We start from the raw sequence: 25,814 nt of genomic DNA on the forward strand, positions 1-25,814 counted from the left end.
TGTCGAGGGTAAATCTGGCGCGGCGTTCTGGAAAGTCTGGAGTTTGCAGAGGAGATTTTTGTTGATTCCGGAGTAGAGGGCTTTGCCGTAGTCCAGTCTGCTGGTGATAAGTGCGTGGGTGACGGTTTACTCGGGTCGGGGGGGATCCACTTAAACATCTTGCGAAGTGTGTGGAGGGTGTGGAAGCATGCGTAGGATACAGCGTTGATCTGGTGATTCATGGTGAGTGAAGAGCTGAGTGTGATGACGAGGTTGCGTGCATGGTCCATTGGGGTGGGTGGGTTTCCGAGGGCGAGGGGCCACCAAGAGTTGTCCCATGCGTAGGGGGTGGAGCCCAGGATAAGGACTTCTGTTTTCTCTGAGTTGAGCTTCAGACAGCTATTGCTCATCCAGCGTAGGAGACAACATTGAGCCCGTGGTGTTTGACAATGATTGAGAGGGGGCCTTGTAAACGTTGAAGAGTGTGGGCTGAGGAAGGATCCTTGGGGTACTTTGCCTCTGATCTCTGTTGGTTCTGAGAGGAAGGGAAGGAGTCTTACTCTCTGTGTTCTGCCTGAGTGGAAAGACTGTATCCAGACTAAGGCTTTTCCTAGGTTCCGGCATTGTGGAGTCTGGTGGGTAGTGTGTGGTGGGAGACAGTGTTCAAAGCTACTGATAGGTCCAGGAGGATGAGGTCTGTCGTGTGTCCTTGGTCGAATAGGGCGCGGATGATGTCGGTGGCGGCGAGAAGGGCGGTCTCAGTGCAGATTGAGAGGTGTCTAAGATGCTGTTGATTTCTATAAAGTGTGGTAGCTGGGTCATTATTCTGATAAGCCCAACACTTAACAGTCCTGACTAGTCAGCTACACCCCTAGGCTACATCTCATATTTGACTCTGCATTATGTTTGAAATGATTAGAGCACCTTCTTCCGTCTTTGCAGAAATTCTTGACTATTTAAAAAAAAAAAAAAAAAAACTCAAAGCTTTTCCATGTGACAAGTGCTGCGCCCTGTTTGATGTTGTGCAAGTGGGAAAGCTTTTGTACCTGCTAACAAAGACTAAGAGCAGCTTAAAATAAATAATGTTCTGCCTGCCAGATTTTAAAGTCAGCTACTGAAGGCGATGTGTGCAGTGTGTAAACAGTAGTCACAGTAACAAAACAACACATCATCCCTCTGAAAAGAGAATTACCCATCCACCCTTCTTGCTTAACACAGGCGTCGATATATTTATTATTCGCTTTAAAATGGATTGTATGTCCTTCACTCTGAGCTTGCACGTGAATGGTTCTGCAATCTGGACAATGATGTAGTTCCTGTTACTAGTATAACACAAGCAGAGGCGATGGGCAAGTGCTTGCCTGTTTTAATCTGTGGTGCTTTTTTTCGTTTGGGGAAGCTCGCGCCTCGTGTGCTTGGTAACCAGTCCTACCTGACAGCGCGGTTCCAAAGAGTGCACCTGGGGGAGAGCTGCCCGTTAAGAAAAAGGGTCCTGGGTACAGGGCAGCTGTGAGCTACCGAGCGAGGCATGGACAAAAATCACAGGAGTGTTTTCAAAACTCATTCGAAGAGGTACTGTGCTAAATACCGATGCTCGTGTTTGGAAGTTATGAAGGTGGGAGGGCGGGGCAAGTGTTCTCTACAGTGTTGGGCATTGGTATTGCGACAGAAATGTGCGCGAGCTTTCTTATTATGTACCTTTGGGTACAGATGTTACAATCGAACCTGTGGCTGTTATAGGCCTGTTCATTATGCCACTATTTGATATGCCACCACACCCTTTTTGACTTCGTGTGAAACATGGCTGTCCCATTGAGATGTGCGTCCTGGGTGTTGCCTTTGGCCATGAACTAGCATCAAATAATCATCTTATGTCATCAGAGCCTTCAGTGTTGGGGTACAAAGCTCAAAATGACTGCCAGATTTTAGCTGGTTTTTGGATTAAGGATTATAATTAAAAATTTCTTGAAGCACTTTATTTGCTTTTTTGTAATATTGTGAAGTCACCGGTCTTAGTGCATAACAGTAAGTGTTCTGTATGCTGTTCAAGTACAGTCTCTGAAACATCCCTTTATGGCTGCCTGAACTTCCTGCTTTCATCTTGCCCCGGATGTCCTGGGTCTGATTTTCGTCAGGCCCTGCGCCCAGCCTCTGTGGCCTCATACACCACTGGACAAGGTTTCTGCCCGTGTGGACACTGCCATGAAAGGAAGGAATGGCCTTAGGCCACACCCTTCCCTAAGTCCTCCTAATTTAGAGCCCCAGGGTAAAACCTTAAGCCGGGCCCTCTGGGGTCATTATGCAGGCTGTGGCCGTCAGCCACACTGTGCACCTTCTCCACCTGCTGCCACACCTTGGTAGGTGCAGCCTTCACCCAGTGCAGGCAGCAAAGGGGTCATTGCGTGACATGACCTTAGACCATGCTTTGCACACTACCTCCTGCCTGGAACTATATCTCACTTCTTAATTTACCCACAATAGGTGTTTTTGTGATCCTCATGTTACATTTGCGTAGAGGCTTGAGAAAGAAGGATATGGTCATGAAGCAGTTCAAGGAAATCAAGGTTTGGGGCCTGTATGGGTGATTCGCGAGCCTCTCAATGGCACGGGAGAGCTTTATGTGGTGACCACAAACCTCGCAGTTATGGAATCGTCAGGTTCGGTTCAAAGATCTCTCCATTGCTGTTGGAGTCTGCTTTTACATTTTCTTCTCAGCTGAAGTGAGACATGAGCACAACATGTTGTGCATTGCTTTGTAACTGGACAAGCTAATTAACACATCTTCCAGTGTGATGTAGGGAAAATATGACTTTTCCATCCATCTACTGTGTGCTCTCTCTCTAGGGTCCTTGCTTTTATCCAGATGAAGTTGCGTGTCTTTGTAAAATGAGATCCAAGAAACAGGGGTACCAGTGTGTGAAAATACTAGTGTCTGTACATGCAAACATGTGAATCCTTCTCAGTCTATTTATGTATAAACGGAGGCATGGTTTTTGAGTGGATTAGTTTCAGGTCATCCATGTTGTGTCATTGAAATCTAACACAGATGCCTCCCCCCGCCCCTGCCTCAATGGAATATTTTCCTGCGCTAAAGCAATAAACTTAAACTGGAAACATCTTTTTGTGATTGCAGCAGGGTCATTGTTTACTCCATTCCCCACTCCAAGGTCCCTGCTCAAAGAGACTTAAATAATTGACATGAGACTTTAGAGGCTTAGGATAGGAGCCAAGCCCAGTGTCTTATTTCCCTATGAAATGCCTGGTCTGGGAAAGAAAGGTCTCTCGTGTGCTCATGAGCCAGGGGCTGCTCTGCTCTACATCATCGCCACTTTGGATCCACATGAGCTCCTTGTGGTCCAAAGGCGAGCCCTCTGCTCACCAGGATTATATTCCACTCTTGGCAAGAAGCACAGGTTATAACTGAAAAGGTCCACTCTGCTTGGGTGAGCCAGGTCAAAGATGAGGCGGAAAGTTTGTTTGGTTCAGTGTCAGTTAAGGCGTACCTGATGGTTTCACCTTCTGCAGTCGTTAGTCTCTGTGTCGGTCAGTTCATCCCTCTTACCAGGATGCTTACGGAAGCACAGAAGTCTTCATCCGATGTTTGTTCAGGGCAATTCAGATTGTTGCTCTACACATGCATGGTTTGGATCTTTCAAGGAATCAATCTGGCTATTGGACTGGATTGCGCCGATATCCCCCATCTCCCCATGCTCATTTAGGCAGTTTAGTTGTTAGGTTAAGCTTACTAGTAGTAAAGTTACTAGTAGCAGACTACCTTTCTGAATACTGAAAAGTAGTAAAGTTAGACTCTTGGTCTAACTGTACCTTTGTGAATGGGGCCCCCAGTCTCCAAGAGAAGAAATATATGTGCCAAAGCTGGAAACAAAATGATTTATATAAAGACCAGCGTGAGATGCAATGACCAGTCATTAGCAAAATGTCATAAAAGGCGCTATCCATCCTTCTCAGTCTCTAAGCCCAGTGGAAGAAGATTGTATTACTTGTTTGTGGGACTTCCCCTGGAATCTGACCTGATTCCTTCTCCCTTATGTCCTTCTTTTGATAAAGGGATGAGCAGTGTGATCAGTCGGAGAAAACATCCCAAAGCAACCATGAGCCTATCAAAGAGGGCCTCAAATGGAAGTATATTTCACTTGGTCGCCAATTGACAAAGGCATGAGGTCTAAGTTGCAAATGTTTTTCTTCCATTTGAAGTGTTGTTCCTCAAATGTTGCTGTTGATGTGACTTTCCCTTGCATCGCAGGCGTCAGAAAGACTTGACCATGGATGTACCTTACACCCCTCCAGCGGCATCTAGTGATCTACGGCTATCTATTCCTATTGATCTTTGGTCTCAAAATCTAGAATATGTCCCAGGCTAGTTTAAAAAAATGTTTTAAGTATCACCTTACTGCTTAACAGTTTTTTAGGAGTGTTCTCATTCATTGTCTATATAATCCATTGATTAACTCGGTATTGGCCCCAAGGAAAAGTGTAAGATGTCAAGTTATAAATACATTTGTTTTTAATTTTTTAAGAAACTTCAAGTGGTGTGCAGCAGTTGCAATGGCAATACACTCCAAGTGATTAAGTAGTCCTAGTTTATTTACTGTAGGGGTCGGTGGCATTAACAATACAAGCTAAACCTCGCATGCCGGACAATGCTTGCCTTACCCACGCATATGTCGTAACCACGCATATTGCTTGACCAGGCATATGCGTGGTTAAGGCAGTCACCGCTCTAGTTGAAGAGCGAATGGGCGTGGAGAGGAAGAGGAAGGATCGCGACAGGAAGGAATGAGACGCAGTTTGGTTAGTAGGACTGGAGCCAGACGTTAGGGCTCAGGGTGGGGGTGTTAGGGGTAGATTTTAGGGCTGGGGGCCAATTTTAGGGCTCAGGGTGGGTGGCTGGGGTGAGGGTAGTTTTTAGGGCTGGGGTGGGTTTTAGGGGTCATGGCAGGGGGAAGATGAAGGGGCAGTTTTCAGGGCTGGTGGCCAGTTTTAGGGCTCAGGGTGGGGAGTTGGGTTAGTTTTTAGGACCTGGGTGGGGGGATTGCAGGGGTGGGTGCTGGGTTTTAGGGCTCAGGGTGGAGGGGGCTGGGGTATGATCTTTACCATGCATATACCTTTACCAAGCATGTTGAAACTAGTTGTAAAGGCATGTGTACTAAAGTAATGCTAATGCGTGGTAAAGATGCTGTCATGGTTGAGACCACCTTGTTTTGGCATGCGTTGTTCTGTCGCACAACTACAGTAAGGCTTATTAGTGGCTGCATTTCAACAACTGAGCAATTTGTTAGCTTTAGGCAGCACGTTCATCCTTTGAGTCACTCAAAGTTCTCTACAGTTTTAAAGTAGAATATGAATGTTCGACGGCAATATATATTATTTATTTTTACATTTGGTACACATATTAAACACATGTTCAACTAATGGTACTGCATAGTCTAATGCCTCACACAGGTTCTTTTGTTCGGCTTATCAATGAAGTTTAACAAGAAACGAGGCTGCAGAGTAGAAGTGCTTCTCTGCCTTTTATTATAAGATGAATTGGAATTATTATCTGGAGGAAATGGCTAATTTATTTTATGCGGTGATAGCAGGATAAAGTGCACGAGGTGCGAGAAGTTCACAGGTGTTAATGTATTTTTGTCAACATTTAGACACCTCCATAAATGCAGTTCCACAAAGGAAATAATGCCCATAATGCTTCTCTTTGTGGGAGTGTGATTGCATTAGATATCTGCCATTTAGTGCATGAGGTGAGATGCAGAACTCTTTGCTTCATGCTGGGATTCCTACCACATGAATTAAACCAGCATTTGCAATGCAATAGGTCTCGCATTACTAAAAGTTCAGCTATTGGTGTTGCATGATTATTTGCAACGCCAATAGCTCAAACTTTCAGTAATGCGAGACCTATTGCATTGCAAATGCTTGTTTAATTCACACGAGTGACACACAATTGATTAATTGTACAAAGTCTGTAAATTCCGGACTGTATCTTTGGATATTCTATACGATTAATTCAAAATACTTAGTATGGTGAGGCTCAATTATTTTTCTGATACCTATGTTTTTTGGGATTATTTTTCTACTTTCCAACATTCGGACTCTATTTCTTGCAGGGTTGTCGGCATTTCTATGATGCTTCTCACGATTTTCTTTGAACCACTTGACTGAGTGGCAGTATAAGGTTTGTTTCCTTTTTATTAACTTTTTGAGTGGAAGGGTAACAGGTCCACATATTCCTGTACTTTACATGCTTTGGTGGACATTGATGCATTTTTTTGGCATTTTTCAGCATTCTCTGCGATGACCGGTTTTACAGGAAATCTTTTTGGGACTTACACGTGTCATTGGTGATTCTTCCTGTTTCTCTCGATATTTCTGTCAAAATAGGGGTTTGATATTGTTTAACAAATAAAGTTATCATTTTGTTACCAGTCCCTGTATATTTGCAGTCTTGAAAAAGTCGCTGTTGTGACGGAACACGTGCTGCTGTCTTGATCTAATAAGCGCAAATGGAATTTTGGACTTCATTAATGGACCATATTTGGAATAAATACCACTGATACTAACAATCGACTGGAACCTGAACTGCGCTAGGCCACCAGTCGAAGCAACTATTTGCACTTTTGTTTACATAAATATTCATTCATTGCGATGAGATAATTGATCAGATTCAATATGAAGATACTGTGTCGCTGCACTGGAGCTGTGGTGTGCAATAGCAGATAACACACATGCAGGGTTTAGCCCGGGAGAGGAGGAAGGGGCAGAAAATGATATTGAGCACTAGGGCACCGTGTTAAAATGACCTCCCGTGAATCCCATTTGCAGAGGATTTAATGCTTGATTATAACGCCTAATCTGTGTAGAGTGGGTAACAGGCGGCCACCATTCTGCATTCCACACAGACGTAAATCTAAACAGGGCGCGCGCCTGCCAGAACAGCTTACATGTGTGCACAAACCAACATACAGCCCCAAACATGGGCAACACATCTGACCTCATGCCACATACACGCGGCTTCGCCACCACAGCCTGCAAGCAGTGTATTCTCCCCATTGGCCTTGTACTGCAGCCTCCTCCTGACAGGTTCGCCTTTCACATCCATGTCCAGGCACAGAACAGCACAAGATGTCTCCCGTGTTATTAAAAGCCTCGCTGAGAAGTATAAAAAGCACCGACCTCTCTGGAACGCCACCGTGCTCTTCCTGTAGCCAGCCGAGAAGCGGAGGCCGCGCAGCAGCTCAATCGCGGTCAGACAGATACGCATGTTAGATAAGGAGAAATTAGGGGACCATAACATGTCTCTGCAGCGCCAGGGACGGGGTTCAAGCAGAAGACGGCCCCCACAGCCCATGGCAACGCATGATGTCTGCTCTGGGAAGGCTGCTGAGGAGGGAATAAACGCCTCAGCGGCTCGGGCACCGCTGCCTGGCACGGAGAGACGCAAGAAGGAGCCGCAGCCAGAGAAAGCAAGTCCGCGAGCCTGGCCCTGCCACATGTTGCAGCGCGCTAAACGAAATTCGTTTTATTTATTTAAATGTGTACTTACCTCCGTTCATCCATATTCCAGTGTTTACATTTCCCCACCTTGCCCCTCCCCCGCCCCGCCTCACCGCCCCACAGAACTCCCTCCACGGACCGCTACTGGGAAGGATCAGGGGGTGGTTCTTGAGACCACTGGCTGCTCCTAAAAATTAAAATGAGGGTACCCAAGCACACGTAAAAATCAAGGTCATAACAGTTAGAATGTACATAAACAAGTAACACAAGTGGATCTTCGTCTCTTTCTTTTAAGTTTCTTTGATGTAATATTCTTTTTCTCAGAATGTATTTCACAGTCTTCAAAGTGGTTCCCAAGCCAACACGTGTTTCGTCGCCTTTAGTAGTTTTTTACATGCGACTTGTTCACGGCTAGGTACAAATTGATATGGTCATTCACATTAGTTTAGATGTTATTACAAGATGCAAACATTTGTAAACAACGTAAACAAATGTGCTCCCAGGGTAGGTGTAAGTACTATGGGTTGATTTATCCATAGGTGGTATCACAAGGCTATAGTGTACTATCAAACACCGTGAGGTAAGGTGAGTACTAGCCTTATCATATCAGTTGGTGATTGTCAGATCTTCTACAGAACTTGCGTGTGAGTGACATATGTGAGACAATCATATATGTGCTGGAACTTCATTCCAGTCAAAATTAATCAGGTATCGCATGCGGTATGAACAGTCCATTAAGTCAGAAAACACAATATGTACGCTGGCTATTATCGTAAAGAGAGAACTATGAATAGGAATAGATCGTGTGCCAAATGGAAGGAGCAGGTGAGGCAAATAAAACAACTGACCTGAACACTGTTTTATATGCAAAATCTGTAATAAATGTAATCAAGATGAGAAAAATGTCGCTATTAGTAACTATATAAAAGGACACTTTGTAAAAATGCTGGAGTAGTGGACGAATTCTTGTCCAAATTCATATACATACGTCCAGTATGACGATAATTCCAGGTCATACAATCATACGACGAGGGAGGGGGGGTTTATAGAATTTCTTCAGGGTAAATGTTCTCCAATCTCAGCTGTGCTCGGAATTTGAGCACCCCGTCTAAAACAAAGAGATAGATTGTCTCAGTATTGCCAACGGGCAACAGAACTGGTCTATCTGTCAGAAATTTCGTTTTTGCGGAAATCACGAGGTGAGCTATACATATATATGTGACCCGTTAAAGTATCGTCTATGCTCAGTATTAAAACATCTAGTCTTAAAACCCGAGAGATGCAGAGTATGATCTTCACATGCAGACAGTATATTGCTGGTCTGCCCATAATATCACTTGCTATTAACGTAAGTATAAAATATGGTCTCAGCATACACGAGTATATTATCGGTCTGCCCATGCAATCATTTGCTCGTAAAGAGGGACCAAAAGAAAACTAAAATACTTAGTCACCTCATTCCAATATTATCAAAGTTCAATAAAAAAGAAACCCTATTAAAAAACAAATAGTTATCATAGTGTCCTCACTATCTGGCTTGTTATCCGTAAACGTATTTACTCTCGGTAGAAAGTAAAAGGTTATGGTGAAATGACAACGCGTGCCCCGTTATACGTTCTCCCCTTACCTCTGGGTATACGAAGTGTATCTTCCCCCAACCGCGTCTGGCTCCAAATCAGAGTTGTTGGTGTACGTTTTCTCGGCAAGTATATGCGCGAGTAGAAGGTCACGTGACCGGAAGTAGGTCAGGTTCGAACAGCAAACGAAGGAAAACCACAGGCGCCATATTTGAGAAGGTTATGTCTTGGTAGTATGGAGTGAGTAAATATCTCTCCATATTCTATGTTAATACTATACAAATATATAAAACGTGGTAAAAACCATGTTTTTCAAAATTCAAATCCCGATATAGATGCGCGTGACGTTATCGCATTAGTAACCGATTTGTCAAATCGGTAGAATATATTTCATTATGCGTTTGCGTCGTATAAGGAAGGACCAAACTTGGAGTATCTAATTGTAATTGTATATCTATTACGAACGTATTCTAAGCACATATTGATTTACAAATTTGGCAGCCATCTTGGGTCAGGACATGCCCAAGATAGTGAAGGAAAAGAAAACTTTATAAAGGGCCCAGAGTGAACAGAAATCACGACTGCACTGTATAGGCAGTGACTGAGTAGATATTATAGAAGCGTAAGGATAGGGCCACATGTACATATATCTGTGTAACCGAATAGAAATCTGAAACTATTAAAATTAAAGAGGATAAAGCGTACCTGTAATATTCTGATCGATTGTTTGTCAAGTATCCAAGGAATTTCCAAGACTCAAAGACTGAACATACCGTGATGTGTATAAAATTTGTAATGGCTTATCACATATAATCAATGGTGATTTATGGTGAATGGGTGAGTGACATCATGAAACATATACTTCGCAGAATTCTCATAGTCTCTTCAATACAACCGTATTTGTACAACAACCAAATGTTTTCAGAAGAACAACACCTATGTATTTAAACACTGTCCATTCATCTCAGGAGATGATACAATACTATGGCCGTATATAGTGTCTGACTTCATTTACCAAGAAAGTAATGCATTTCATCATCAACATTGATCCCTAACTCAGTCGTACGCAGTTTCAGTATCCAGGAAGCTTCATTTCTACGAAGCATGAGTTCTCTGTTGCCCCCTCTAGGGTTTCTCATGGTTTGTTCTATACCATAGAATGTAAAGTCCCTGTGTACTCCCTGCGAGTGGCATTCCAGGATGTGTGTCGCAATGGGGTATCTTTGATCACCCTGTTTCACTGCCCTCATGTGTTCCCCTATCCTGACACGTAGGGGGCGTATCGTGCTGCCCACATATTTTTTATTGCACCTGCACTCAATAATATATACAACAAAATTTGTGTTGCAGTTGATATTTGTCCTAATCTTGTAACATTTCTCGTTAGGACCCATGAATTCCAATTTCTTGTTGTAAGCCCATTTACACGCTGAGCAGTGTCCACATCTATGGAAGCCCTCCATATGTGTAGTCAACCAGTTTTTACCAGTAGTGGCTATTGGATAGCTGGGGCTAAGGAGACCTCTAAGGGAGTTCCCTTTTTTATAGGTGATTTCTGGTTTGTTGCCAATAACCCCTGTCATGGTATCGTCTTTTTTAAGGATATGCCAGTGTCTATTGAGACTTTTAACTAGCACATCCGAAATGTCGTTGTAGTTTGTAATAAATCTTACTTTGTTGTCATCTGTCTTTCTGTTGGTAATATCCCTGAGGGTCGTTTCTCTTTTAATCTTCCTGATCCTAGACTTTGCTTTTTTTAGAATGTTGGTGTTATAACCCCTAGATTTAAAACGTTCAGTCATTTCTTCAGTACATTTTGTAAATTCTGCGTCCAGACTACAGTTGCGTCTGGCTCTGACAAATTCTCCATAGGGTATCGCATTGATCTGGTGCCTAGGGTGCGCGCTGGTGGCATGTAATATTGCATTGCACGCTGTGTCTTTGCGATACAATCTGCTATTGATCTGATTGTTTCCTACATACAATTCTATGTCAAGGAATGTTACTTTCACCTTGCTATGCTCGTGTGTGAATCTGATATTCCATGTATTATTGTTGAGGTGTTCAACAAATTTCATAAGTGTTTCTTCATCTCCTGTCCAGATCATCAGGCAGTCATCGATATATCTGCCCCAAAAGAGAATAAACTCTGTCCATTCCGATCCATGTTGGCCCCAGATCCACTCCTCCTCAAACCATCCCATGAACAGATTGGCGTACGAAGGAGAGAATCTGGAGCCCATGGCAACTCCCTGTTTTTGACGATACCATTTATCCTTAAACAAAAAAACATTGTTGTCAAGGATAAGTTCTATCATGGTAATCAACATCTCTGTGTGTTCCCATGTGCTTGCAGATCTAGTGCTCAAGATTTTTTTGATCGCTTTCAACCCACATTCTCTTTTGATACTGGTGTAGAGGGCCGTGACATCTAGTGTCACTAGTATCATTTCTGGTCCCCATGTAATGTCCGATAAGAGTCCCAAAATGTGTTTCGTATCCCGTATAAATGATGGGAGGTTGCATACCAATGGTTTTAAGAAAATGTCGACATATTCTGACATTCTTTCGGTGGGGCCCTCTATCCCTGAAATGATAGGTCTACCCGGAGGGAAGGGAAGGATTTTATGTATTTTTGGCAGTGTATACAGGCACGGGTATCTTGGTTTATTAACCTGTAGATAGCTATACTCATCATGATCTAGAATACCCATGCCATACCATTGTTTTAGATGTCTGTTAATATGTTCTGTCAGTTTCCAAATTGGATTGATGGTAAGGTGTTCATAGCACTCCAAGTCTCCCAATTGGGAGAGAATTTGTTTCTCATAGTCTAGGTTGGACATAATGACAATGTTGCCCCCTTTGTCCGCCTCCTTTATGATAATGTTGTCATCAGTTCTTAACTTATGTAATGCTTGTCTCTCCCCATATGTCAGGTTATCATTCCTTAGACGTGGTGTGCGTTTCTTTAAATCAAATCTGTCTAGATCACTGCTAACCAGTTTGTGGAAAATGTCTATACTATTCCCACTCTGTAAGGTTGGTACCCATTTAGATTTTTCTCTTAGGCCACTCTCCACTCGTACATCACTTATCACATTCAGATCACGCATGACAATATCTGCAGTTGTAATTTCATCTTCACAATCTGTTAGTGACAAAAGTAGCCTAGTATCAATAATTTCTTGAATAGTTACCGCACTCAGAGGATGTAATTGCCGATCAATAGTATCTTTTTTATTCATTTCATTTGTAAACATGAAGTGTTTTTTGATTTTCATTTTCCTAATAAATTTGAACAAATCTATTTACACATCCACCACATCCCCGTGACTCTTGGGACAAAAGTTAAGACCTTTTTTCAGAAGTGTTTCGTCATCATTTGTTAATATTTTAGTTGACAGATTGATTATACTAACAGTGTCTACTTTTTCTTGTTCCAAGATCTCGTTTTCATGCCTGCCCTTTCTTCCCTTCCTACCTCCTCTCTTCCCTCTCCTTGTCTTGGGCTTATTAGGGGGCGTTTGTTCTGTTCCCTGTTTCCTTTCTTGATGCGTAACACCTCTTGTAAAAAACGATTCTCTAAATCTGATGGGTCTATCCGGGTATGAAAAGCAGTAGAGACAAAGAAGCAGATGATCTCTTTAACAATAGGGATGACAACACATCATCGTTCTCTTCCAACCCAGGGGCTACATCTAGACCGAATGAGGGCCTCAAGAGTAAATTCCAACGTCTTGAAAGGCTACGGAAAAATGAGGCTTCCAAATGGTGGGACGGGGCCACCCTAAAATAATATATTAAGATTAAGCAAATACCTAGGGGACTCCGCTCCCAAAATTCTGCCGACTTACGATGACCTAGACCCAGACCTACTAAAGGCATGGGAACAGGAACTCACAGAAAATTCTAATAAACTTATGGAGATACTGATTGAGAACTGTGATAGAAAAACAGCTAAACTACAAACAGAGATAGAAACCCTAGAGGCAGAAATCAAATCACTAAACCTTCCAGAAGCAACTGAGAAAAATTATAACATCTTGAATGACATTTTGAAACATCACATCTCAGAAATTAAAGCACGAAAAACCAAAAAACTTAAGAGAGATGAGGCTGACTACCGTAATGGTAGGATCTTCACCTTCGCGGCCAAATATGATCACCTTGTATCCAAGGATGATCCCGCAAAACCTAAACTGGCAACTCCCATAAGTTCGAGTAACACCTCACTAGACACACCAGTAACGAGTGAATCAGAACAGGGAGATACCCGGATAGACCCATCAGATTTAGACACTGTTAGTATAATCAATCTGTCAACTAAAATATTAACAAATGATGACGAAACACTTCTGAAAAAAGGTCTTAACTTTTGTCCCAAGAGTCACGGGGATGTGGTGGATGTGAAAATAGATTTGTTCAAATTTATTAGGAAAATGAAAATCAAAAAACACTTCATGTTTACAAATGAAATGAATAAAAAAGATACTATTGATCGGCAATTACATCCTCTGAGTGCGGTAACTATTCAAGAAATTATTGATACTAGGCTACTTTTGTCACTAACAGATTGTGAAGATGAAATTACAACTGCAGATATTGTCATGCGTGATCTGAATGTGATAAGTGATGTACGAGTGGAGAGTGGCCTAAGAGAAAAATCTAAATGGGTACCAACCTTACAGAGTGGGAATAGTATAGACATTTTCCACAAACTGGTTAGCAGTGATCTAGATAGATTTGATTTAAAGAAACGCACACCACGTCTAAGGAATGATAACCTGACATATGGGGAGAGACAAGCATTACATAAGTTAAGAACTGATGACAACATTATCATAAAGGAGGCGGACAAAGGGGGCAACATTGTCATTATGTCCAACCTAGACTATGAGAAACAAATTCACTCCCAATTGGGAGACTTGGAGTGCTATGAACACCTTACCATCAATCCAATTTGGAAACTGACAGAACATATTAACAGACATCTAAAACAATGGTATGGCATGGGTATTCTAGATCATGATGAGTATAGCTATCTACAGGTTAATAAACCAAGATACCCGTGCCTGTATACACTGCCAAAAATACATAAAAACCTTCCCTTCCCTCCGGGTAGACCTATCATTTCAGGGATAGAGGGCCCCACCGAAAGAATGTCAGAATATGTCGACATTTTCTTAAAACCATTGGTATGCAACCTCCCATCATTTATACGGGATACGAAACACATTTTGGGACTCTTATCGGACATTACATGGGGACCAGAAATGATACTAGTGACACTAGATGTCACGGCCCTCTACACCAGTATCAAAAGAGAATGTGGGTTGAAAGCGATCAAAAAAATCTTGAGCACTAGATCTGCAAGCACATGGGAACACACAGAGATGTTGATTACCATGATAGAACTTATCCTTGACAACAATGTTTTTTTGTTTAAGGATAAATGGTATCGTCAAAAACAGGGAGTTGCCATGGGCTCCAGATTCTCTCCTTCGTACGCCAATCTGTTCATGGGATGGTTTGAGGAGGAGTGGATCTGGGGCCAACATGGATCGGAATGGACAGAGTTTATTCTCTTTTGGGGCAGATATATCGATGACTGCCTGATGATCTGGACAGGAGATGAAGAAACACTTATGAAATTTGTTGAACACCTCAACAATAATACATGGAATATCAGATTCACACACGAGCATAGCAAGGTGAAAGTAACATTCCTTGACATAGAATTGTATGTAGGAAACAATCAGATCAATAGCAGATTGTATCGCAAAGACACAGCGTGCAATGCAATATTACATGCCACCAGCGCGCACCCTAGGCACCAGATCAATGCGATACCCTATGGAGAATTTGTCAGAGCCAGACGCAACTGTAGTCTGGACGCAGAATTTACAAAATGTACTGAAGAAATGACTGAACGTTTTAAATCTAGGGGTTATAACACCAACATTCTAAAAAAAGCAAAGTCTAGGATCAGGAAGATTAAAAGAGAAACGACCCTCAGGGATATTACCAACAGAAAGACAGATGACAACAAAGTAAGATTTATTACAAACTACAACGACATTTCGGATGTGCTAGTTAAAAGTCTCAATAGACACTGGCATATCCTTAAAAAAGACGATACCATGACAGGGGTTATTGGCAACAAACCAGAAATCACCTATAAAAAAGGGAACTCCCTTAGAGGTCTCCTTAGCCCCAGCTATCCAATAGCCACTACTGGTAAAAACTGGTTGACTACACATATGGAGGGCTTCCATAGATGTGGACACTGCTCAGCGTGTAAATGGGCTTACAACAAGAAATTGGAATTCATGGGTCCTAACGAGAAATGTTACAAGATTAGGACAAATATCAACTGCAACACAAATTTTGTTGTATATATTATTGAGTGCAGGTGCAATAAAAAATATGTGGGCAGCACGATACGCCCCCTACGTGTCAGGATAGGGGAACACATGAGGGCAGTGAAACAGGGTGATCAAAGATACCCCATTGCGACACACATCCTGGAATGCCACTCGCAGGGAGTACACAGGGACTTTACATTCTATGGTATAGAACAAACCATGAGAAACCCTAGAGGGGGCAACAGAGAACTCATGCTTCGTAGAAATGAAGCTTCCTGGATACTGAAACTGCGTACGACTGAGTTAGGGATCAATGTTGATGATGAAATGCATTACTTTCTTGGTAAATGAAGTCAGACACTATATACGGCCATAGTATTGTATCATCTCCTGAGATGAATGGACAGTGTTTAAATACATAGGTGTTGTTCTTCTGAAAACATTTGGTTGTTGTACAAATACGGTTGTATTGAAGAGACTATGAGAATTCTGCGAAGTATATGTTTCATGATGTCACTCACCCATTCACCATAAATCACCATTGATTATATGTGATAAGCCATTACAAATTTTATACACATCACGGTATGTTCAGTCTTTGAGTCTTGGAAATTCCTTGGATACTTGACAAACAATCGATCAGAATATTACAGGTACGCTTTATCCTCTTTAATTTTAATAGTTTCAGATTTCTATTCGGTTACACAGATATATGTACATGTGGCCCTATCCTTACGCTTCTATAATATCTACTCAGTCACTGCCTATACAGTGCAGTCGTGATTTCTGTTCACTCTGGGCCCTTTATAAAGTTTTCTTTTCCTTCACTATCTTGGGCATGTCCTGACCCAAGATGGCTGCCAAATTTGTAAATCAATATGTGCTTAGAATACGTTCGTAATAGATATACAATTACAATTAGATACTCCAAGTTTGGTCCTTCCTTATACGACGCAAACGCATAATGAAATATATTCTACCGATTTGACAAATCGGTTACTAATGCGATAACGTCACGCGCATCTATATCGGGATTTGAATTTTGAAAAACATGGTTTTTACCACGTTTTATATATTTGTATAGTATTAACATAGAATATGGAGAGATATTTACTCACTCCATACTACCAAGACATAACCTTCTCAAATATGGCGCCCGTGGTTTTCCTTCGTTTGCTGTTCGAACCTGACCTACTTCCGGTCACGTGACCTCCTACTCGCGCATATACTTGCCGAGAAAACGTACACCAACAACTCTGATTTGGAGCCAGACGCGGTTGGGGGAAGATACACTTCGTATACCCAGAGGTAAGGGGAGAACGTATAACGGGGCACGCGTTGTCATTTCACCATAACCTTTTACTTTCTACCGAGAGTAAATACGTTTACGGATAACAAGCCAGATAGTGAGGACACTATGATAACTATTTGTTTTTTAATAGGGTTTCTTTTTTATTGAACTTTGATAATATTGGAATGAGGTGACTAAGTATTTTAGTTTTCTTTTGGTCCCTCTTTACGAGCAAATGATTGCATGGGCAGACCGATAATATACTCGTGTATGCTGAGACCATATTTTATACTTACGTTAATAGCAAGTGATATTATGGGCAGACCAGCAATATACTGTCTGCATGTGAAGATCATACTCTGCATCTCTCGGGTTTTAAGACTAGATGTTTTAATACTGAGCATAGACGATACTTTAACGGGTCACATATATATGTATAGCTCACCTCGTGATTTCCGCAAAAACGAAATTTCTGACAGATAGACCAGTTCTGTTGCCCGTTGGCAATACTGAGACAATCTATCTCTTTGTTTTAGACGGGGTGCTCAAATTCCGAGCACAGCTGAGATTGGAGAACATTTACCCTGAAGAAATTCTATAAACCCCCCCTCCCTCGTCGTATGATTGTATGACCTGGAATTATCGTCATACTGGACGTATGTATATGAATTTGGACAAGAATTCGTCCACTACTCCAGCATTTTTACAAAGTGTCCTTTTATATAGTTACTAATAGCGACATTTTTCTCATCTTGATTACATTTATTACAGATTTTGCATATAAAACAGTGTTCAGGTCAGTTGTTTTATTTGCCTCACCTGCTCCTTCCATTTGGCACACGATCTATTCCTATTCATAGTTCTCTCTTTACGATAATAGCCAGCGTACATATTGTGTTTTCTGACTTAATGGACTGTTCATACCGCATGCGATACCTGATTAATTTTGACTGGAATGAAGTTCCAGCACATATATGATTGTCTCACATATGTCACTCACACGCAAGTTCTGTAGAAGATCTGACAATCACCAACTGATATGATAAGGCTAGTACTCACCTTACCTCACGGTGTTTGATAGTACACTATAGCCTTGTGATACCACCTATGGATAAATCAACCCATAGTACTTACACCTACCCTGGGAGCACATTTGTTTACGTTGTTTACAAATGTTTGCATCTTGTAATAACATCTAAACTAATGTGAATGACCATATCAATTTGTACCTAGCCGTGAACAAGTCGCATGTAAAAAACTACTAAAGGCGACGAAACACGTGTTGGCTTGGGAACCACTTTGAAGACTGTGAAATACATTCTGAGAAAAAGAATATTAAATCGAAGAAACTTAAAAGAAAGAGACGAAGATCCACTTGTGTTACTTGTTTATGTACATTCTAACTGTTATGACCTTGATTTTTACGTGTGCTTGGGTACCCTCATTTTGATTCTATGTGGTCTGACCGCAGTTTTTAGGGAGGCTGGTGGTTCTCCCCTACCCTCTAGCACCGTCACTGATTTAAGAATTTTACAGATACCAGGTGTACTCACCATATGCGCCTATTATCTATTACAAATACCACTGTGCAATACGTTAACTGCTCCTAAAAATTGTTGCATAATGTTTCCTGTTTTTTAAGCGTATCCCTTTTTTCCTTTAAGGAAAACAGGCTTCATTTACTAAAAAAAAGGTTTCCTTCATTTGAAATAAATCACAGACGTGGGTGTCTGCTGACTCCAGCAGGCCACCATGCCGGTGATTCCAGCCAATCATAGTAGGTTGCAGTATGCAACCAACCTCATGCATATTAATGAAGCAGGTTGAATTGCGAGCCACTATAAATCGGTATTTTGTGAACCAACCTATTAATCGAAAGGTTGGTTCACAAAATGCAAATGCATTCTCCAGAAATCTTGCGCAAATTTTCAGCCACTTCTACAGAATACCTTTTCTGACATTCAAAATAAGAACTCAAAAATTCCAAATCATTATTTGTTTCATGTGCATTTCTGATGAGGGATCTTTCTACTTCAGATTCTAAATTGCTTCCAGGCACAGAGTCTTTTAAATGCTATAAATATGGACTCTGGATACAATTGACTGGACAGACAAGAAATGGTAAGAGACAGAGGTAGTAGAGATGGGGATACTTAATATGGATATTATGATAGTATCAAATACTTCCAGTCAGTTCCTAGTTTCTGAAATAATACGTGCTGATGACCAAAGCCTTTCTCAGAAGCCTGCTGATGGTGATGGCGAATATCAGGACTGGCTGTACCAGGGATGCTTCATTGTGATTCCACATCATGCCTGTAGGAAGGTGGATATCTGACTATGGTTACCCCCAACTTTTTGCCTAGTGTCTAGCTGGTTTTTCGACTTAGTTGGCCTGAGATCCTGCCATTCAGGGTATCAGGCTGTCTGCTCTCTCTGTAAAATGGACTCCATGTACCCTAGGTACATACACAATTGGTAAGGATCACCTTATTGGACCCTGTACAGTGTACCCTAGGTACCCAGGGCATAGGTGTACCCTAGGCCTCCCAGGGGCTGCAGCATGTATTATGCCACCCCTGGTCTGGCCTTCCAATCAGACACAACTGGCTGATCACTCAGCTGGGGCAAGGTCGTGTAATCACCCCTTGCTTAGATATAGTATATCTATATCTACCTTATATATAGACACATGTGTACCTATCAGTCACTCCTATGGCAGGCCTTAACAATCCTGGAGGCAGAGTGCTTGGTAACATGTGAGATGGTGCTCTAGCATGAGCTGAGCCTGTCTGCAGCTTTCGGAACCATGTCCTTATAGCTGTTCTATGATATAGCCTACCATATACTCTTAAAGTGCCTTATAATCTTAAACGGTTATGGTAACTATGGTTGGGCTGTATCAAAACATGTCGTGTAAGGTGTCTAACACTTTGGAATAATACCCCCATACCATTTCTGGTGATGAGGATATTATTCCTCCCTTCTAGAGGGAGAGACATGTTAAAATCCTACTTTGCTGTTTAACTCTAACCAAAGCCTCAGCATCACAAAATGGATGCTGCTGCCACAGACACGAGTCTGACCCCCTGCTGCTGGGAGTGATCCTGGCAAGGGAGGCTTGGACAATAGGTTTCCTGCTTGGGGAGGTGCTAGCACCTCCCCAGACAGACTTTAGTGTATTGGGGCAGGGTGGGCTGAAAGGAATGAGACATGCCTGGGGCACACAAGGTGTTCCTTGCATAGTCCAGTTCAAACCGGCGCTGGGGCACTCCAGCCCCAGCTCTGGCGCGAAACTGGACAAAGGGAAGTGGGTGTAACCACCCCCTCCCAGGTCCCACCCATAAGGCGTGACCTAGCAGGTATCCCAGCCCCCCAGATTAGTATAAGAGTGGGAGTTGGGCCTCAAGATTTTAGATTATCCTGAACCTGCAAAACTGAACAGAAACTCTGGACCTTCGACATTCGACGAAAGAAGAAGACTGAAGAATCTCCCTTGTAGCCAAGGAGTGGCTACCCTGTGCAAACAGGCACCATCAAGAGACTACCCCTTTGCTTTGCCACCGTTCTACGAGGAACCGACTGCAGAGCCCGACCAGAGCCTTGACTTCCAGACTTCTCCGACCCTCATCCACATCTGCAGCAGAGCTGAGATCCGTGGAGGCGACGAGCGACGTGGGACCGGCTACCTGGGAAAAGTGGCTAGTAACTTACAGCGCAGCTTCTGAGGTACCCTCGAAGTTGTGCACCGGGGATTGAGAAGCCCCAACCCCAAGCACCATCTGCACCGAAGACCAGCCCCCCACACTCCACGAGTCCTGCGTGGGGCCCTTCAGCATTTTCCTGCTTGCCGCGTCTGTCCGGTTGCTTGCCCGCTGGCTAGTGGCCTTTGTGACGATGCTCCCTGAAATCTTCTGCGCTGGTTTGGCTCCTCCAGACTGGCTCCCGCTTCTCTGCAAAGAAGAAGCACCCCAGACCTTCCTGGTCTGCACCAGAAGCAAGTCCTTTGTTCTTCGTGGGTTCCGCTTGCCAAGGCTTGTTGAGTCCTAGTCCAACTTCGACGCCGCCGACAGCAAGAGCCTTCGTGGGACAGCTCGCCTCCTGGTCCTGGTCGTCCTCGACGCTTCCTGGTCCTCCTGGCTGCAGCGACAAGCTTCACCTTCACCTGCAACTCTTCACGACATCGCCTGGTTCCTTCCTGGTTCCACGTGGTCACTGGCTAGTGACCTTGACTCTGTCCCTTCTGCTTGCAGGTTTCTTCTCTTCTTGATCCCAGCCTTGGGATCCACCGGACACTCTCCCCTGACTGCCTGTCAGCATCTTTCTTCAGGCATCCATAGGAGTCGACGACGAAAACGACGCATCTTCACCCCTATGCACCCGCAGCCTGTGGGCTAGGTAACTTGGGTACTCCGGTGCTCATCAGGATAGTGACTATCCTAGTGTCTAGTTTTCAAGTCTCAACTTCCTAGCTACTCCGGAAGTGTCCTAAATCTACCGTTTTCTAAACTGTAATATTGCTATTGACTTTTACGCATTACGCGTGAGTGTTTCCACTCTGCACACGAATCCCGTGGGCCTCCCACTTCCTAACTAACGCTAGTGTAGGGTAGCCCCAGCGATTCCCTAGGCCTAGGCCTATTCTATTTCCGTGACAGTGGTTCTTATACCACTTATTTAGTATATGGTTTGCGTGGCCCCTAGGGCCTAACTGTATTACTTACCTGTGTGACTTACTGTATGCATTAATAAGACTGTGTTGTACTTACCTCTAATCTCATAAAGAGTGCTGAGGGTTTGCTTAGAATAAATACACTTTATTTTATATATATATCTGTTGTGGTGTCCTTTCATTTGGTATTCAAGGGATTATATATGGTATCACAGCTGGCTTCACATGCCATTCAGAGTTTAGCCTAAGACTGCTCTTGTCCATGCTACCACTAGGATAGCTGGTCTATAAGGTTGACTTTACAACCAATCACCATAAGGGTATTTGGACTGATATAAGGTGTACACTATAACTAGTGACATCATACATCAGGCCAACTTCTCACATTGGTGAGCAGCGGGTGGGATCTGAGCTTGCTGTTGTAATACCATTGTAATCTTGAGATACTAAATTGAAAGATCACACAGATATTGTCTAGGTACATATAACATAGATTATTATACTTAAGTCCTACTGGACTTTGTAGCTGTAGGTTGAAGGGAGTAACACACCCTGACTACAACTACTAGAAAGGTTTAGTAGATACAACTAGTGTAGGTAGGTGCACACACCACACCCTCACTAGATCATGTCTCTGAGAGTAGATCAAGTAGATGCTCTCTCAGGAGGATCAGGTCTGCAAAAGATCCCCTCTAGATATGATACCTTAACATTCCAGGAGATGAGACAATTGTGCACCTCCAGAGGAATAAAACAGGGTGCAAACCCTACCCTCCTTCAGTTAAGACAACTCCTAGAGGAGTATGATGCTCAGAGGGCATCTCAGGCAGGTGCCCTAGGCACAGAGGAGGGTCTACCCACCACAGAGGAGTCAGATGGGGCTTCAGATGGGGAGGTAGACAGCCAGAGCCAAGTAAGGAGACTTAGCCAGGCTAACTTAAGTTTACATGGGAGTTTGCATGGGGTCCCCCCATACAGACCCACAAGTAGGCATTCACAGAGAAGCAGGAGGGACAGATCCCCTTCAAGGGAATCCATCCACTCCCATGTCTCTAGCATCTCTAATGCTTCCTCTCACAGGGGAATGACTTCACCTGAGAGAAAGGAGCATGCAGCCAGAATGAGGGAGGCTAATCTGAGGATTCAGAGGGAAGAACTTGCCCTTGCCAAAGAGAAGCTTGCTCTGGCTAGAGAGCAAAAGTTAAGTGGGTTAGAACCCACTGGTGGCAGCAACATTCCTAGAGATAGGGATAGGTCTTATGACCATAGAAACCTAAGCAAGATAGTCCCCCCATATCAGAATGGGGATGACATCCACAAATGGATGACTGCTTTGGAGAGGGCCTGCAAAGTACAGCAGGTACCCCAAAGTCAGTGGGCAGCTATCTTGTGGCTCTCCTTTTCTGACAAAGGTAGAGACAAGCTCCTCACAGTCAGTGATGAGGATTCAAACAATTACAAAGTCCTGAAGAGTGCTCTGATAGATGGGTTTGGCTTAACCACTGAGCAATATAGGTTGTTGTTCAGAGACACCCAGAAGACACAGACACAGGACTGGTCTGATTTTGTGGATTGTGCCACTAAGGCTTTGGAAGGTTGGTTAAATGGCAGCAAGGTGCAGGACTATACAGGATTGTACAACTTGATTATGAGGGAGCAGATCCTTAGTAATTGTCAGAACCAGCTTCTCCATCCACACCTGGTAGACTCAGATTTGACCTCTCCCCAAGAATTGGGAAAGAGGGCAGATAAATGGGTCAGGACCAGGATTAGGCCTAAAAATCAGGGTGGTGACCAAAAGAAAGATACCACCAAGCCTCAAGAGAAGGGTGGGGATAAAGCAAAAGAGAAATCTTCCTCAGGGCCCCAAAACTCCACACAGGGTGGTGGGTCCCAAGCTCCCTCCTCTACCACAGTTAAAAAGCCTTACTGCCATGTGTGTAAAACTCCTGGGCATTGGAAAACTGACAGCAGTTGCCCACAGGCTAAAAACAAAACCATTCCTCCAACTACTCCTGTCACACCACCTATTACTGTCAGCAGTAATCCCCCAGGTGGTGGGAGTGCCCCCAAAAATTTGGTTGGGTTTTCTTGGGGAACACAGGGGGATCCTGGCTTAGCCAATTCCCCTACAGCAGCTACTCTTGTCTGTGATGGTGGCATGGGGTTTGCCAACTTCACTGCCTGTCCCAACACTTTGGGTAGGTACAGACAGGAACCCTACATCAATGGTAGAAAAGCTGAGGCCTACAGAGACACTGGAGCTAGCATCACTATGGTGGCCCATAGGCTAGTTCCCTCTGAGCAGCTTTTGCCTGGTTTCTCATACCAGGTAACTAACATTGATGGCAAACAGAACAGTCATCCCATGGCAGAGGTATGTCTCAGCTGGGGAGGTGTCACTGGCCCTAAAAGGGTGGCAGTGTCTCCAACCTTGCCTGTGGACTGCTTGCTGGGGAATGACTTAGAACTCTCAGCTTGGGCTGGAGTTTAACAAGACACCCATTCCAAAATGGTAGGCCTTTCCAAAAAGGGTAGTGGGGTTGTGCCAGTCACAACCCCTGTCCAAGTAGCTTTCCTCCCTGAAAAGGTTGGAAGGGCAGTGGTAGCCACAGCCCAGGCACAGACAGACTTCCCTGTAGGGACTGGCAGAGCTGTGACAGTCACAGCTCAAACACAAACTGAGTGCCTTCCTGAAAAGGTTGGCAAGGCTGTAATGGTCTCAGCCCACACTCAGACTGATATAGGTGTAGTGAAGCCTGAAACTAGGGATCACTCCACACAGACAGAGAGTAGTGGGGAGGAAGAAAAGTCTCCCTCTCCCCAGACATTAGGAAAAGGTCAGCCTCCTCAGGGATCTGACCTCACCCCTTGTGAAGGAACTGCCCCAGAGGTAGCCAGGCCTGGCCTGGCAGAGCCTCTGATGTCAGTGGCCCCTTCCAAGGTGGGACCCAGTCTGGTGCAGGTAGCCTGCCTCTCTCTACCCTGCCTCAGTCAGCCCAGGGCTGCAGAGGTCAGGGAGGCCAGTGGACCCCAAGAGGGCCCCTGTCCACAAGAACCCCCCCTTCAAAAGAATGAGGATTGCCTGGTTAGTTGCCCTAGCCAGGTGATGGGTAAAAAGATTCCTGAGGGATCCCCTTCACAGGTAGTTAGGGACCTCCCCCAGAGGGATTCTGTTGGGCACAGGCAAACATGGGACCTTAGGACCCCAAACCTGACCTGTCCCTCCAGTAAGCCCACAAAAGGGACCCAGCCTCCAGCTTTAGGTAGCCAGAGGCTGACCCTGAGAGCACAGTGCAACTCAGTTAGAGAAAGAAAGGCATCCAGGGTGGAGGATGATTGGAGGAAGCTGAGGCCTCACTTTGAGGACACTCACTTCAGTACTCCATCTCAACACCAGCCTTTTACTTTGCAAAGACACACCAAAGGTAGAAATTCCCTATGGTGGAGACCCTATGATATCTTTAGGATGAGGGATTGCTTAGTGGACCATGAGACAGGGGGTAACCATGCCAGTGCTGGTTCTTCCTTATATGGCCACTCAGGCAATAGAGGCTTACCTTGTCAAGGCCAGCCTTATCTCCTTTCGTTTGGGGGGGGGGGTTGTGTAGGAAGGTGGATATCTGACTATGGTTACCCCCAACTTTTTGCCTAGTGTCTAGCTGGTTTTTCGACTTAGTTGGCCTGAGATCCTGCCATTCAGGGTCTCAGGCTGTCTGCTCTCTCTGTAAAATGGACTCCATGTACCCTAGGTACATACACAATTGGTAAGGATCACCTTATTGGACCCTGTACAGTGTACCCTAGGTACCCAGGGCATAGGTGTACCCTAGGCCTCCCAGGGGCTGCAGCATGTATTATGCCACCCCTGGTCTGGCCTTCCAATCAGACACAACTGGCTGATCACTCAGCTGGGGCAAGGTCGTGTAATCACCCCTTGCTTAGATATAGTATATCTATATCTACCTTATATATAGACACATGTGTACCTATCAGTCACTCCTATGGCAGGCCTTAACAATCCTGGAGGCAGAGTGCTTGGTAACATGTGAGATGGTGCTCTAGCATGAGCTGAGCCTGTCTGCAGCTTTCGGAACCATGTCCTTATAGCTGTTCTATGATATAGCCTACCATATACTCTTAAAGTGCCTTATAATCTTAAACGGTTATGGTAACTATGGTTGGGCTGTATCAAAACATGTCGTGTAAGGTGTCTAACACTTTGGAATAATACCCCCATACCATTTCTGGTGATGAGGATATTATTCCTCCCTTCTAGAGGGAGAGACATGTTAAAATCCTACTTTGCTGTTTAACTCTAACCAAAGCCTCAGCATCACAAAATGGATGCTGCTGCCACAGACACGAGTCTGACCCCCTGCTGCTGGGAGTGATCCTGGCAAGGGAGGCTT

General features: G+C 43.9%; 1 protein-coding gene across 1 annotated transcript in view; it reads left to right on the forward strand.

Moving 5' to 3' along the window:
- The first annotated feature begins 1,433 nt into the window (after window positions 1-1,433).
- Window positions 1,434-25,814, forward strand: part of LOC146833945 (uncharacterized) — a 747,002-nt gene continuing 722,621 nt past the window's right edge. The window contains exon 1 of the mRNA XM_085600111.1: window positions 1,434-1,551. The gene's annotated coding sequence lies outside the window, so the exon portion shown is untranslated. The remainder of the gene's footprint in view (window positions 1,552-25,814) is intronic.

Source organism: Triturus cristatus, chromosome 4_2 (assembly GCF_964204655.1).
Source record: "Triturus cristatus chromosome 4_2, aTriCri1.1, whole genome shotgun sequence".
Classification (NCBI taxonomy): domain Eukaryota; kingdom Metazoa; phylum Chordata; class Amphibia; order Caudata; family Salamandridae; genus Triturus; species Triturus cristatus.